This window comes from Callospermophilus lateralis, chromosome 10 (genome assembly GCF_048772815.1).
Source record: "Callospermophilus lateralis isolate mCalLat2 chromosome 10, mCalLat2.hap1, whole genome shotgun sequence".
NCBI classification, from domain to species: Eukaryota; Metazoa; Chordata; class Mammalia; order Rodentia; family Sciuridae; genus Callospermophilus; species Callospermophilus lateralis.
In genome coordinates, this window is record NC_135314.1 from 92,704,146 (window position 1) to 92,721,634 (window position 17,489).

Here is a 17,489-nt window from a genome sequence, read left to right on the forward strand (position 1 = left end):
ATGATAGATAAAACTTCTACCCACACTTAATTGCCTAGTCACAGGGCTTCAACCTACTTGCAATACAGTTTTCTTGTGTTCTTGGGAAGAACCAGGAGTTGTATATATATCTGCCTTAAATAAGTGTCTCAGGTTAACAACCAGCAATGGCAAAGCAGGATTCAAAGCTCAACAGTTTGAGTCCAGATCCTTACTAAATTTTAGGCTCCTTCTATTTTTCTAAAACGTAAAATTCTAGGAATTAAAAAGGAAACCCAGTATTCAGTCATCAAGGGCACCTTTGGAGAATTGAAAGCAAAACAAGATCAATCTTACCATAAGTAAAAACAGATAAGTCCTAACTAATCTCCACAATTCACATGATTTGTGATATTCTGACCCCAAATCTTCAAATCGGTGAAATAATAATAAACATCAAATAATGAAACACGAGATTTACAATCATATGATTATTCTCCAAGACCTATTCTGCTTATGATTATCAAAATGATGCATGTTTGTTATTGTGCAAAAGTATCTCAATTCTCTAACAGCCCAAATCTATTGTTATCTCAGGAGACTCAAAAAAGCAGAGGACAAATTGAAGAAGGGGAAAGGGAAAGAGCAGGATTCAGGGATGTGGGGAAGAAAAACTGGCTGCTGCTGCTGCTGGCTTTGTACAGCCATTGCCCTGGCCCCAGATTGCTCGCATGGGCTCCAGATCCTTCATTCTTCTCTAGTAGCTAGTGCGGGGAAAACAGAGCAAAACACATCATCCCTCCTGAGGCTGAGCTCCCAAATAGTGACCACCTGTGAGTGATGTTGTGAAAGATGATCTTAATCAAAATGGTCCCAATCGCTCATGTCAAGATTATAGGTATGGTTTAGGAATATTCAGGAAAAAAAAATCTAGCAATGATATAGTATGAAGTGGGTGGAGTGTTAGAGAAATAAGACTTTGTTTCCTGTTGTGATAAAGACAAGTTGCCCAGTTTGGACCCTAGCTAGTGCCAAGGGAGTAACAGAAGAAACGAAGTCAGGTACTGACCAAGTGATACTTAAGACAACACTGGCGACTCAAGAATAGCCTTGTTTTCTTAGTGCAGTAGTAACAACTCAGCCCTGTAGGATTCAGGAGGAAAACATCCAACCAGGAGCGGTCCCATGATCTTGATGTGGCTTAGATTTCAATTCAGGCAGAGTTTGTGACTTCACCGGATAGTGCTAATGAAACGCAAGGCACATCCACTCATTTCTGCTTGACATTTATCCTGCTTCATGATGTCTAGCATATTCTGTGGTCTGTTGATACATGCACTTTCAGGATTAATAGATAGAGCCCCAGAAAGGTGCCTTATTTTTTAAAGAGGTGGCAATTCCGAGAGAAAGTTCATGAAGTGTGTGAGATCCACGTTCTGCACAAATTCAAACTTTCAAGTCTATTTAACTCATGATTCTATCACAACAGGCCATCTATGCTCTCCAGGCTTATTGTGATTTGGGGCCTGTTAAGAGTTTAATACACCTGGAAAAAATCCAAGAGAGATGTGTCAAGACTCAGGTTATTTCTAATTAATATGTATAAAAGGAAGTAACAATAATTTTCTCAAATCCTGTAAATGTAAGGCTTTTTGATTCACCAGAGCATAGGAGTAATAATATGTGATTGACTGTATCCAAGATTTACTTGGCAGTAATATCATAGCAGCTCTCATAATGATGCTGTTTTAGTAATGTCAGATCATAACAGTATGTCATGTAATTTTGTGAGGAAGTGAGATAGAGAAAAGAAGGGTCAGGAGAAGACATCTGAGAGGTAGGAAGAATATTTTTTTAGCATGTTCTCCAAGGTTAGATCTGTACTAGATGCAGGTAATAAACAAAAAGAAATGTGAAGGAGAATGGGGGGTGATGAGGAGCTGGGCTGCAGAGGCAGACAGGCTCTGTTCCTCGGTGCTGGTGTGAGGCTATTCTGATTACATTTGCTGCATAACACCTTACTTCAAAACTTGAATAGGCATTCCATTTTGCTCAGTTTTGGGTCAGAATTTCAGGTTTGGGACAGATACAGTGGCACATGCCTATAATTCCAGCAATGGGGGAGGCTGAGGCAGGAGGATGGCAAGTCTCAAGCCAGCCTCAGCAACTCAGTGAGGCCCTAAGCAACTTATCAAGACTCTGTTGCAAAAAAAATAAATAAATAAATAAATAACAAAAAGGATTAGGGATTTGTCTCAGTGGTAAAGCACCTCTGGGCTCAATCATCAGTACAAAACAAAACAAAACAAAACAACAACAAAAAACTCAAACAACAATAAAAAAATTCAGGAAGCGCTGAGCCAGGTAGTTTTAGCTTGAGGTCTCTCTTGAGGTTGCAGTGAGATGTCTTCTGAAAGTTCGTCCAGGTTGAACCAGATGTGAGACAAGCTGGCTCACATTCAGCTCAGATGGATGGCAGCTGAAGCTGGCTGTGGGTTGGGAGCTCACCTATGTTCAGGAGGACCTCCAGCATGGCGGCGTCAGAATTCTTACATGGTAGTTCTCTTCTGAGAGCAAATGTGTCAACAGAACCAGGTGGTAACCATGTGACATTTTGTATAGAAGACTTAGAAGCCACAGAGAGCTATTTTGGCCATATCCTATTGGTCAAGGCAAGTACAACCTGTTGGGCAGAGCTCTGGCCCTGGGAAACAGATTACAGATCCTGGAAGGTAGAAGATGCAAGACGCAATTGAGAGAGTAGTCATTCTTCTTCTTCTTTTAAATTATTTAAATTTCCAGTGGACCTTTATTTATTTATATGTGGTGCTGAGGATCAAACCCAGTGCCCCACACATGCAAGGCAAGCACTCTACCACTGAGCCACTACTCCAGCCCAGTAGTCATTCTTTATTCAGGTGGCAGCAGCCTTCCTTCAGCCATCAGCCTTCCACCTTCAGCCTCCAGCTCCAGGCCCCATTTTGCCTCAGTCAGTTCCATTTAGTCCTGAGTCCTTCCATATGCCTTTTAAAAAATATGCAGGTCAGACAAAGAAGGCACATTGCCAACAGGTTACATAAGTGCACACATGCTCACAAGCAAATGTTTAAGTACATATGCTGAATCGGGGTGTTCATGATCTTGGCTACATACTAAAAACATTGCCAACCTGAAGCCTTGGCAAGTGTTTTAGTCATCTTTTTCACTACTGTGACCAAAAGACCTGACAAGAACAATTTTAGAGGAGGAAAAATTTGAGTGTTCATGGTTTTAGAGGTCTCAGTTCATAGACAGCTGACTCCATTCTTTGGGGTTCCAGCTGAGGGAGAACATCATTGTGGAAGAGTGTGGTGGAGAGAAGCAGCTCACATGATGATCAGGAAACAGAAAGTCTACTCATCAGACACAAAATATGTGCCCCAAAGGCATGCCCCAATGACCTACCTCCAGGCATTACCCTACCTATCTTTAGTTACCACTCAGTTAATCTCTATCAGGGGATTTAATTCACTGGGTTGAGGCCCTCATTAACCCAATCATTTCATCTCTAAGCCTTCTTAAATTGTGTCACACATGAGTTTTGGGGAGAGATCTCACCCCCAAGCTATAACAGCTAGGGAGCCTAACTGTAGTCATTTGGGGCATGCCTTACACAAACCCCACACAGATTCAAGGGTCGGGGTATTAGACTGTACCTTTTGAGAATGGAGTGGTAGGGCCACATTGTAGGGGATGGAGCTGGGATGCAGTCATCTTTGGAAATATCTGCCACAGTGACATTGAGAAAACCACCTCTCTGTTTCTCTATCAAATGAGAATTGCCAGGGTCAGGGCTGGGGTTGTGCCTCAGTGGAAAAGCGCTGGGCCTAGTACCTACGAGGCCCTGGGTTCAATCTTCAGCACCACATAAAAATAAATAAATAAAGGTATTGTGTCCAAGTACAACTAAAAAGATTTTTTAAAAAAATGGGATTTGCAATATCTTAAAAAGGATTATTATGATAAGGAAATGAAATACTGCTTAAGAGGCTTGGCTCTGTGCTAGGAACCCAACAAGTGCTTAATGCATGTTTGCTATCAACATGGAGTCCTGGGCTTCCTGCTGCTTAGTCTAGCTCCCATTTTACACCTGGAAATTGTTCTTACAAAGGTCTCCTGATTGCTTTAAGTCCATCTCTTTGTAATATTCAAGTCATAAGTACCTCTGACTCCCCTCTTGCATATTCTTCACAAGATTTTTTTTCTTTTTTGATATTAAGATGCTCTCTCAGTCCTGTTCATCCACTTCTTGACACTGCTCCTTGGGCTTTGTCTTTGCTAGAGGAAATTGCTTCTTGCTGTTAGGCATCTTCACAAGAGCTGCCTGGCCCTTTTTAAGAATCTCTTCCTGTTCTAAACCTTGTCCCCTCTCTCCTCACCCTGACCCCAGGCTTTTCAGTCTAGGGAGATGATCTAATGACTGTTTCATCTTTCACTGAAAGAACAGAGGCTCTTCCAAATATGAATTTTCTCAGCCCCCTCTGTTTCTGCACTGAGTCCTATAGGCAACCATTGTTTTCTTCTCATCTTTTGTCTCAAATGAAGACATGCCTCTTCTAGTTTCTATGATTAAATGCTTCCATTGTGCATTCCATTCTCATTCATTCCATCTTCTGTGGAACTTTGCTCGGTCTATCATACCTTCCCCTTGTATTGCCTCCTCCAGGCTGATACCTTCCCTTGGGTCTACCAAATGCCTTTGCTAATTCACTGGATAAAGACCAACCAACAAACCACACCTTTCTTTAACCTTGCATTCCTGTCCAGCTGCTGTTTTTTTCTTTTCTCACTACTCACAAGTTCCATTGCTAATCATTCGTCACTCCCTACAAACTGTCTCCTACTCCATCTTTCTGGAAACTGTTCTTACAAAGGTCTCCTGATTGCTTTAAGTCACTGAGTTTTGAGGTGGCTTAGTATACAGTCATAACTAATCAATGGTGGTGACTGCAAGGTTCGATGTCCTTCCATGTGAGCAGGTAATGGAGAGTAAGACTAATGCAGTTATTGTGGGAATTTTACTTTTAAATGAAGGAGTCAGAGAATATTCAGAAGAGACTCTTAACATAGAAAGTATCACATCAGGGAGTTTTGTGGGTACAGGAAATAGGGGACAGGATATCAAAAAAGAACCAATCACCTGGAGAGTTTTTTAAAACATACGTGCCTGTTTTTCCTTTCTTCCAGCTGTTTTGTATTTGCCTCCTTGTACTTGGGGGAAGTTTGTAAGTCTCTACATCCTTGTCGTGATCCATTCCAACCAAATGTTTTGTTTTTACAAGCGAAAGAGGCCTAGAGTGGCCAATTGACTCACTTAAGGTTTTTTTTTTTTTTAATATTTTTTCGTTAGTTTAGTTGGACACAATACCTTTATTTTATTTATTTATTATTATGTGTGCTGAGGGTTGAACCTAGCGCCTCACATTTGTTAGGCGAATGCTCTTCCACTGAGCCACAACCCCAGCCCCTCACTTAAGGTTTTAAAACTGCTAAAGGCCAGGATTTTGCACTCACTTTCATGTGTGTTACATTTTTTATGTGTTCCTTTAAACAATGGAATAGATGTTTATTGCAAATCAAGCACTACAAGTCTTTAAGAAAACATTTCTTATTCTCCTTTTCTACTTGATCTTGAGGTAGTCAATATTAACAGTTTGTTAATCCTCCCATACTTTTTTATTAATATTTATTTCATCTTGTCATAAATGTGGGATATGTTTTCAGGTCAAGAAAGAAGGTTGAGGGGCTGGGGCTGTAGCACAGTGGTAGAGCACTTGCCTTGCACGTGTGAGGCCTTGGGTTCAAGCCCCAGCACCACATATAAATAAATAAATAGATAAATAAATAAAATGAAGATATTGTGTCCATCTACAATTAAAAAATTAAAAAAGAGAAAAGGTTGAATTCATTTTCTCGTTTTGAGATATAATTGATGTAGCATAAAAATTCACCCTTTTAAAATATACAGTTCAGTGGTGTGGAGCACATTGACAGGTGTGCATCTGTCCCCATGTCTAATTCCGTAACATCTTCAATACCCCAAGAAGCAGCCCTGTATTCATTTTCTGTAACCTCTGCTCATCCTCCCCTTGGTCCTTGGAAACTACTATTTTTTTTTTTTGTCTCTATAGATTTGTCCATTCTAGATATTTCATATAAATGAAATCATACTATTCATATATAGTCTCTTGTGCCTGACTTTTTTCATTTAGCATAATGTTTTCAGGGCTCACCCGTGTTGTTGCAAATATCATTACTCTTACATTCACTCAAATATGCCTCATTTTGTTTATTCATTCACATTTTAGACATTTGGCTACTACAAATAATGCTGTTATGAACGCTTGTGAACAAGTTCTGTGTGGACATGTTATTATTCTTGAGTATAAGCCTAGGAGTGAAACTGCTGGGTCACATGGTAATTTGATGTTTAATTTTTTTTAAGAATTGCTAAACTATTTCCCAAAGCAGAGGCACCATTGTACATTTCTATCAACAATGCATGAGGGTTCTAATTCACACCTTCAAAAATACTAGTGGGCATGGAGTGACATTTCACAGTTTTAACTGGTATCTCCCTAATGACTATGTGAAGCTTATTGGTCCATTTCTTTCTGGAAATATCTATTCAAATCCTTTTTTAAAAATATTTATTTTTCAGTTGTAGTTGGACACGATACCTTTATTTTATTTATGTATCTTTATGTGGTGCTGAGGATTGAACCCAGGGCCTCGCACTTGCTAGGCGAGCGCTCTACCGCTGAGCCACAACCCCAGCCCTCAAAGTCTTTGTTGGTTTATAACTGGTTATTTGTCTACAGTTGAGTTGTAACAATTCTTTATATAACCTGGATACAAGTCTTTTATCAGTTGTTATTTGCAAATGTTTTCTCCCACTCTAAGGGTTGTCTTTTTACATTCCTGACATTCTTAAAGCACAGTTTTAAAAGTCTGATGATACCCAAATTTATCTTTCTGTATGTATTTTTGGTGTCATATTTAAGAAAATGTTATCTAATTCTTACAACTTGTATGTTTTCTTTTAGGCATTTTATAGCTGTCATTCATACATTTATGTCTGATCCAATTTAACTTTTTTGTATGTGATAATATGTAGGGGTCCAAGTTCATTGTTTTACATGTGGATATCTAACCATCCCAGCACCATTTGTTGAAAAGACTTTAGCATCCTTATCAAAAATCAGTTGAAGTTACTTATATGAGTTTATTTCTGGACTCTTAATTCTATTCCATTGATTTAAAATTTAATCCTCATGATAGTATCTAAGGATCTTGACTATTACAGCTTTATAGTAAGTTTTGAAATTAGGATATAGAAATCTTTTGACTTTATTGTTTTCAAAATTATTTGACTTTTCTGAGGTCCCTATATATCTACAAGGATTTTTAAAGCAGACTGTCAATTAAAAAGAAAGAAAGAAAAAAAAAAAAAAGAGCAGGAGAGGGGTGTCTGGAGATTTCACAGGAATTATGTTGAATCTGTTGATTAATTTTGGAAATATTGGCATATTTACATTTTAAAGATTTTTATTTTCATGAACATATTTTCATTTATTTAATTTTTTAACTAATGTTTTCTGTGTACAAGTCTTTTCATTAAATGTATTCCTAAATAGTTAATTCTTGATGTTATCATAGAATTCCTCCCTTCCTCTCCCCCTCCCTTCCCCTTCCCCCTCCCTCCCCCTCCCCCCTCCCTTTCCCCTCCCCCTCCCTTCCCTTTCTTTTTCTTCAGTACTGGGGAGGGAACCCATGGTGCTGTACCACTGAGCTATATCCCCAGCCACCCCGCCTTTCCCCCCTTAATATTTCTTTAGTTGTAGATGGACACAATACCTTTATTTTTATATGGTACCAGGGATCGAACGCCGTGCCTCACACATGCTAGGCAAGTGCTCTATCACTGAGCCATAACCCTGCCTGCCCCAGCCCTTTTTATTTTGAGACAGGGGCTTGCTAAGTTGCCCAGACTGGCCTCCAATATGAGATCCTCCTATTTCAGTCTCCAGAGCAGCTGAGATCATAGGTCTGCACTGCTGTGCCTGGCTTAGAATTTTCTTAATTTCATTTCTTGTATTTTTTACTGCTTATGTATAGTAAAATAATTTTTGTATATTGATATATCCTTCAACCTTACTGAACCTGTTTATTAGCACTAATAATATTTTTGCGGGTTCTTTAATATTTTCTACATACAAGATCATCTCAATAGCAAATATAGTCTTATTTCTTCCTTTCCAGGCTGGATCCTTTACTTTGTTTTGGTTTGTGTGTGTGTGTGTGTGTGTGTGTGTGTGTGTGTGCGCACACACATGGACATGTTGCTTGGAATTCAGCCTATGGACTTGCATATACTAAGTAAGTACTCCAATAGTGAGTTATGCTCCCAACCCCCTTTCACTTCTTTTATTGCTAATTACTCTCACTAGTAATTACTTTAGTACAGTGTTAAATAGAAGTAGAAAGAATAAAAATCCCTGACTTGTTCTTTTATTGTCTACTCCAAGTTTGAATTTTTTTTTTTTTTTTTTTTTTTTTTTTTTTGGTGGATGGGGGTTCTGGGCATTAAACTCAGGGGCTATTCCATTGAGCTACATCCCCAGCCCTGATATTTATTTTGAGACAAAGTCTCAAAACAAATACTGCACCCAGTGATAAGTATTTTTTTTTTAGATAAGTATTTTTATCATGAAAGATGATTGGATTTTGCCAAATGTCTTTTATGTGTCTATTGAAATGATCATATTCTTTTTGTCCTTTACTTTATTAATATGGTGTATTACATTGATTGGTTATCATTTGTTGAACCAACCTGGCATTCTTGGGATAAATCTGTTTGTCATGATTTATAAACGTTTATATGTTGCTAGATTCTGTTTGCCAATATGTTGAGATTTTTGCATTTGTATTCATCAGGGATATTGATCTATAGTTTTTTGTGATGTTAATTCATTTTCATAGTCCTCCAACTAGTCAATACTATAAATATTTACACCCTTTCCTTAATAAGTAGACTGAAATGAACTTCTTTACACATATCCATACATATCCATTTTTTCTTCTAAATACAAGACTGCTTTTTAAAAGCATATGTTCATTTTAAATTATAATATTTCTAGATTACTTTACAAAAGTGTTGTAACTTATGACTTCTCAGGATATGTGTTTATTTCTAAATATATTCTTTAGTGTAAGACAGTGATCTTTTAAATTTTGGCCAAAGGTTTAAATGTTTCTAATTACTTGAGTTTTAATTTTCCTAACATGCACCAGGGTTAAACACTGTTCTCCATGACCAGTTATTTACTTTGCTGCACATGATGAGGAGTTTCACTGGTCATGTATTCATATATGCACATAAGAAAGTTCTGTCCCATTCATTCTACTGTCTTTCCTATTCCTCTTCCCTTCCCTTCCTTTCCCTTCATCTACTCCAGTGAACTTCTAATTTTCCCTCCCTACCATTGTGTGTCAGCATCTACTTATCAGAGAACATTTGACCTTCGGCTTTTGGGGACTGGCTTATGTTATTTAGCGTGATAGTCTCTGGTTCCATTCATTTATCAGCAAACGCCATAATTTGATTCTTCTTTATGGCTGATTAATATTTCATTGTGTATATATACCATTTTCTTTATCCATTCATCTGTGGAAGGGCATCTAGGTTGGTCCCGTAGCTTAGCTATTGTGAATTGAGTGAGCAGGGGCTTTTGATAGTAAGGATAGCAAGGATATTAATGATGTTTTGAAATTATTTTCTCTTATTTTTAATTAGTTAAATGTGTCAATCTTTTCCTTTCTAGCTTTTAGATTTTTAAAACCACTATTTTCCATTGCTTCAGCAGCAAGTTTACACAAACACCTTCAGACTGAGTGAGTTGAATAAACCATTCCAGAAAGATGCTTAGAAGGTGCTTGTGAGAAAACTGCTTTGACAGAAGGAAAGAATATTCTCAGGCTTGGTTCTGAAGTGCTTGAAATGCTGCAAGGATGAAGACCTTATACAGAAGAATAGGTCCATTTTCTCTAGGTCAAGAACCCTTGGGGCAAACCCGACAAGAACTCACAAGATGCTTGGGCAAACTCCACTGGCCCTCCAATGCCATCTTCAGATGCATTACTGCACTCACTTTTTGCATCCGTGGTGCCTCATGTTTACCCCTTTCTATGACCCCTACTCTGAAGCACTTGAAATGAGCTTTGTGGAAATGTAGTACATCCCCTGTGCAGTGGGAGTACTGGGGTTGACTGGGAAACTCTCCTTTGTGGCAGATTTGCAATCCAAATTTCAGATATTCACAGTGATGGGTGCTAATTTTTTTCTGCTACAGTTTGAGGCTGCACAAACATGCAGGACCTTGAAGACATCCCTTGATGATTTCAATCAAGGGTTTGTAGTTTGGACTGAGATCTATCTACCTAGATGTCCAGTTTTCACAGAATCAGAGTTAAAGACTGTAGGCGATACAGTTCCATTTGCCCTGCACTGGAGGAAGTCCCCGATCTCAGATCCCAGAGCTGTCACTCCAGGGAGACTCAGTCTGTTATTTAGGGATGGTCATCCCTTCATCAACCATATGACTTGGATGAGTATATCTGGTGCCTTTTCTTTCATCAGGAAGGGAGATATACTCCAACCTAAAGGTCAAAGTTACAGCTGCTAGTCTTTTGATAACTATTTGAAATTTATTTTAATACCATTACATGAGACAAAGTCCAAGGCTGGTCTCATCCTTGCTTACATCAGCTAAAATATGATGACAGAAGAGATCCTGAAGGGTGTTTGTCAGGGTCAAGTACACAAGCCTCTGAGATTAATTAGAGCCAGGTTTAAGTTACCTATGAACACTTTTCTGCTTCACCTAAGTAACTTTGGCATCCTATCTTTAGGGGTACAGATCAAGTATGTACCACTTGATTCAAAGGGTGGTTTTGAGGCATGAACGAGATAATGCATGTCAAATCTCTAAGTGCTGCAAGGGCTCATAATAATTTTCTAATTCGGCACTACTTTTAATTTTAATAACCAACCTATAGCTTTTCCAAGTTTAGTCCATATTGCCTGAAGGGAAAAATTAAACAAAAATACAAAGAAAAAGGCCTAATCAATGCACATCCCATACAAAAACCTTTTGAGGTTTTGAGTTTTCCACACAGGAAAATTCCACGTGGGACATCAGGTGTAAATGCTAGCTGTGCAGTTGGGAAGCTTCTGGACCCTAGTGTCAGAAACTCAAGTGCAAGGCATTTAAGCATAATGGGAAGTTGATCCAAAGGAAACTAGGAAAGGATCTTAGCAAACCTAAGGACAGAATGAACTGGGCCTTAAGCAGGATCTTGTATTTCTGTCCCACCTCACTTATTACATTTTTACTTTTCTCTTCCTGCTGTCTTCATTTTCTTCCACTGAACACTGGCTTTCTCTGCCTCAAGAAAACCAGCTGCCCAGTATTTTAAAGATTTTCATCTTATGGGTTCAGCCACAGGAGCAAGACTAATTTAAATCTTAGTTTCCCATCTAACAAGCTCCAGTGTCGGGTAGGGACCCAATCCTTGTATAATGTACTTGAGTCTGTGCAAGATCTTGGAAGAATACAGCAATTTCTGGAAAACCAAATGGATGTACTTGGGGTCTGGAAAGGGTGTTTGCAGCTCACTGTCCCATTAGACTTTAGTTCTCTCTCCTCGGGCCTTCTACAGAACCAGACTCTGTTTTTTTCTCCTCTTGGGCCACTGTAAAATATCCTTATATAACCTTTAGGATTTGAGAGAAAGAATCTTAACTTTTGAAAAACCAATTCTCACATAAGTACTGACCATGAAAACCTATGCACAGTAAAACAGAAAAAGTCAAAGCAGCTTATTGAGGATGTCATATGGCCCACTACACAAACTTTCCAAATTCATCAATTTCCACTTCTGTGTGGATGCTGATTCCCACTCCCTCTCTCCTTCTGTCTTAAAGCAAAATTATTTTCACCTGGAAAAATACAGGATGTATTTGCAGGTGCTATAAATGTGCTGTGTTGCATGACCTATTTGTATTTCAGGAGGCAACATTTCCAGTTTCTTTGTTTCCTTCCTCCCCTATGATTTCTGCCATATCGGAGTAGCACCTGCACTATTAGGTACTTTTGCATTTCCACTATAAACTCCAATGTTCACTTTAATCTTACCTGTTTTTTTCTTTGGTAAGACAGATACATTTTTGCTTATACAGATGATAGAAACCACATAATTGAACATGTTAGACACGTGGCCACTTCCGGTTATCTAGTCTACCTCCTCACAGTGGGAAATTCTGCTACCGTAGAAAGTCTTATGTACTCTATGGCTCATGAGTGCAAGAAAGTTCATTTTTCTGAACTAAACACATTTTCTTATAACTTGGTGGATGGAAAGCAATTCAACTTTGGTTAACTTTCAGAGTTCTGAAAAAGTTGATTTCTGCACTTTTTTTTTTTTCTTGCTAGTATTCTTGCGGTCTTTTGTGAAAAAATGGAATCATGGAGATCTTGACTCCATCATCCTGGATGCCCTGTCTCAGGTTCACTAACTTTTGATGGAGACACAGATATCAGGAGATGTTCTATTAGAAGAGATACTATTTATATTCACATCAGGCATAGTGGCAAATGTCATCAACTATAGAGCAAATGCTCTAACCAACAAAGTTACCCACTAATCCTGTTGATAACCTCCATATCCTTGCACACCTAAGTTGCCAGCTATTCCAAATTTCAATAGGATCTAGAATTTCGGTATTCTGTGTGAAGTTTCCATGTTTAAAGATACTGACACCTTCTATTAAAAAAAAAAATCTACCTCCAAATAATACAACAGTGACAACAAGATTATGGGTCAGAATAGCAAAATCTATGAATCACATCACTATGCAAACTTATCCCTACTAAATTAGTTAACTGAGTTTAACCTGATGAACCTTCTTTTGATTTCTATTTTGCCAGGCAATGCGCCCTAAGCCGCAGTTAAAATGAGACTTGCAGGCCATCTATGCACATCCTCCTTCTCCCCAGCTTTTGAGGAACTTATAGTCTAGCAAAGAAGTGGGAATTATTTTTTAAAAAGTCACCACCCTGAATAAAGATTTGTTAGTTCCACTTAGCCCAAGGCAAAGATACCCTGAGGTCTCTTACTCATTTAGTCACAGGGTGACTGGGGGTGCAGAAAGGGTAGGAGTGCAAGTTGTACAAGTCCTTTTGTGGCAACGCGCCAGAGAACTAGCTTCTGACCTAAAGGAAAAGAATTGGAGGTGGAATTCCACAGACTCACCTTCCTGGCTTCATTCACTTGTAGGGGAGAAGGGGTTCTCTAGAAGCTTCCCAAGAAAGGGTGTGGGGGAGGCAAATTTGCATGATCTTGCATTTCTGCAAATGTCTTCCTGGTGTTTTACCACTAATTTCTTTCAAAATCTTGAAGTAACTGCTTCACCGAAGCTCAACTTCCAGGGTTGCTAGGAAGTCTAAAACCACTCTTGATTCCTAATTCTATGTGACCAGCTCTTTTCCGTTTTTGGAACTTCCCCCAGCGCTCGTGTTTTGGTATCTCAGGACGGCCTGGACTTGGCAGGAGCCCGTTTCCTCCACTGTGCAGAGCACCTGGTGCCCTTTAGTTCTGGAAACTCATGTGTTTGACGACTTCCCCATCATTTCCTGACCTTTCTAGAGATCCCAGTACTGGATCCCGATCCTTGTTCTATTTGGAAGGATAATATTTGCTTAATTTCGGCTTCAACCCTCCTATGGCAATTTTCCAAGAACATTTTCTTGTTCTTTGTGTTTTTCCCAATGACATCCTATCTTTATTTCACAAGACATTTTGCCTTTTCTCATTTTTCTGGATATATAATAGTTTTCTGAAGCTGCTTCTTCCTGTAGTCAGATTCTCCCAAGTTGTTCACTTTGGGCTTTTCATTCATGCCAGAAGCTTTTTTGTCAAGTGTCAGGTTGCCCTTGATTAAGAACTAAGAAGCTGATACAGTACTGCTGACACAGCTTCCTTATAGGGCAGTGGCTCTTAGTCTTGGCTGCACAGTACAATCACCTGGGGAACTGATACCTCAGTAATATGTACAGGTGCAGGATCTGGGGATTTTGAGAGGCACCCCCAGGCAATTAATGTGCAGCTAAGGTTGCAAAGTACCACCAAAGGGTACTGGAAATGAATTATTTGACTGATCTTTAGATCTTTCATTTTGCCCCACGGTGCAATTCAGGCAAGACTCTAACAATCATTCTCGTGTATGACCATCTTCACTAAATCTCTTTTGACTTCATTTTCAATTGTGTTTCTCCATCCAGAGACTTTCTGTTTTAATATTTTCCCAAGGATAAAACTCTAGGGTTTTGCAAGGGAGATGAAGGGAAAGCTAAAAACAAAACAAGGTGCTGGGAACGTGCTCAGTGGTAGAGCCTTGGCTAGATATGCAAGGCCCTGGATTTGGTCCTCAACATGCATGAAGAGGGGAAGCATTTTATGGATCTAACTGCACTTTAAAAAGCTTTGAAATAAGGGCTGGGGTTGTAGTTCAGTAGTAGAGTGCTTGTCTCGCAGGTGTGAGGCCCTGGGTTCGATCCTTAGCACCACATAAAAATAAATAAAGATATTGTAAAAAAACCCCAAAAGCTTTAAAACAATACAATTCGAAGGTTTTTCTGTCCTCTTCACTACCACTTCAAAGGGACATGCTGCTGTCAATTTTTGAGCTATCATGGTCTGCATCGAGATGTGAAAAACTGAAGTGGTATCCATTTTTCCCTCTGTCAAATTAGAGTTCAGCTTTCTTATGTCAAGTTTCCAAAAATTTGGTGTTAATAACTTCTTTCCCACTCTTCCCAATAGTGAGGGGAGTTGTGACCTTAAGGGGGAAAAATCCTTGAGTATATTTTCATTAGAGTATCAGGCTCATGAAAAATTTGACAGGTATTTATCATCTTTACCCAAAAGAATGATTCCCGTTGTTTATATATGAAAGTGAACTTTTGAGTTATAGACAATTAGTTTTTCCATACAATCCCCCCCTGCCCCCCACAAAAAGAGAGAGAGCTAGGATTCCTAGCAAAACAATCTGACCACAGTGATGGAATCAGGGTCACAACAGGAACACTGTGCTTTAAAGCTATTGTTGAAGAAGGAGTTGTGTTGTTGTGCTTTATTGCCATTCTTGTTGCTCTTGTTCCTGGAGGAAGAAGATCCAGATGGTTATGAGTTTGTCACAGGAGAGGAAGCACCCAGTGTGCCAGGTAAGCAGAGGGAGATGAGACCTCCTGAATTCAGGCATACAGATAAAATGTTTGGCAAACAGGTACATGTCCACACACTCTGACAAAGAATTAAAGAGGCATTCATGGGTCTAGAGAGTCCACAATCATGTTTCAGCCCATACGGAGAAATCCAGATTTTTCTCTTCCTTTGAAGTGTATCTGTGGCCAGCAGTCCTGCGAGACCTGAGCCAGGGGCAGCCAAGTTGCAGCGGCCCCTTTCCATGGCACTCTGCACCTGCCTGTCCTCTAAGAGCATTTGAGTTGGCACCTTCTGGGGATGTGGTGTAAGCATTTAAAAAGTAACAGCAACAATAGCAGCAATCCTACTCATGGTAGAAAAACCCTACTTAAGTCAGAAAGAATTAAAACATTTATTGGGCATAAATATATTACATATACACTACAGATACAGTTAGGTATTACATATAGCATAGTATTTGCAAAATCTATACATTAAAATTGATATGGCAGTTTTAATACAATGTATATGAAATAGTCTAAAATTTACAATACAGGAAAACATATGATTATTTTTTTTTTCTCCTAAAGTTGAAAAGCTTGGAATGTATGTCCAACAGTGAGGTAAAACATTTTGTCTTTCAATTTAAAGAATTGTGCAAGGATAACATTCAAACACATTCAGTTAGGGCACTTTTCAATTTTGACATGAATACTGAATTATTGTAGCCAACAAAACAAGGTTAGAAAATGCCAACATTTCAAGTTGATAAAAAACAAGGCAGATAATATGAAAAAAATCTTTTTTTAAAAAAGTTTCCTTTTTAAACAATTTCTTTGAGGACAAAGGGTAGTTTGCTTCACATGACTGGAATTTCTTGTGTCAGGCTTTCACATACAGAGAAGCGTCAGAGCATCAGAGAGCCCCTCACTCATTCCTACATACTGCAAAAGGGCAAAGAGATCAGGTTAACAGAACACTTTATTTTATTGTTCATGTGTAATGGCAATATATATATAGTTATATACCCATATCACATATACAGATTTGTGATACAAAACAGTGCTGCAGAGAGCAATAATTTTCTGACTGAAGGGATTATACTGAATAATGGAAAGCAATAAAATAAAGTGCTGTCAGCTTGTATTTCACACACTTCAGCTTCTGATGACTAGAGGAAGAGTATGGAAACCTCAAAAAGATCATCTCTGCATAGCAGTTTTGGCTTAAAGTATCATTTCCTTTAAAAAATACAACCAATTCAGAGAATTTCTTTGTAGCAGCAGTTCTGAAGTGTTTATAAAAGGACATTTTTCCCCTGCAAAAAGGGTTTCTTACTCAGTTGAATTTTCATTGCTTAAAAAAAATGCCTTCTCCCCAAAACATCTGCCTGAAATTGTATCAGAAAATGCAGATGTAATGTCATAGTGGGTCACATCACATTTAAATAGGGGATGAGTTTTTGGAAGGCCAGAACTTTGGCAAAAATATATCTACCTTGATATCATCCGTTTGCAAGAATTAAACTCATTATTGTCGTCAATATAACAAAATACAGAACTCTCTAGTACTTACTACATCAATATAGGCACACAGAATAATTCATTGATCTTAGCACTCTTTCAAGAGATGATTATGGTTTTTTGGGTACATGTAAACCTTTCAATCACTGATAATGGATTTTTTTTTTTTTTTTGGCATTTAATGCACTAGATGCTCTTACCTTTAAAAACACAAGAAAATGTCAGAAGGTTAATAATACTACAGATGTTGCCAAGGAACAAGACTGACCTAAAATTACAAAAGTATAAAACACAAAAAAATAACATGCTACAAGGGAAAATTAGTACATAAGTACATTTAAAATTTTTACAATAAATAAAGATTGCACTGTAATTGGCATTTAAAGTACTGTATGCAGAATATAGTATAAATAAACCAAAAACAAAATAATGTTGGTTTCCCCATGACTTTGGTATGGGAATATTATAAGCTAGTACAGGATACTTACTGCATCTTAGACAACATAGATCAAGCACAAAGTAGCTATGATCAAGAAAAACCAAATAGCAAAAATATACAAAAAACGGGAGCAGGGGGATATGCTGTGTCTGTTGCACCCTTTTGGAATATATTTGCACCTCCAACTCTTAAGTGTCCCTGAGGTACTCGAACATTATGGACTTCATATAAATAATCCAATGACTTTGGGTTAAAATTGATTATCT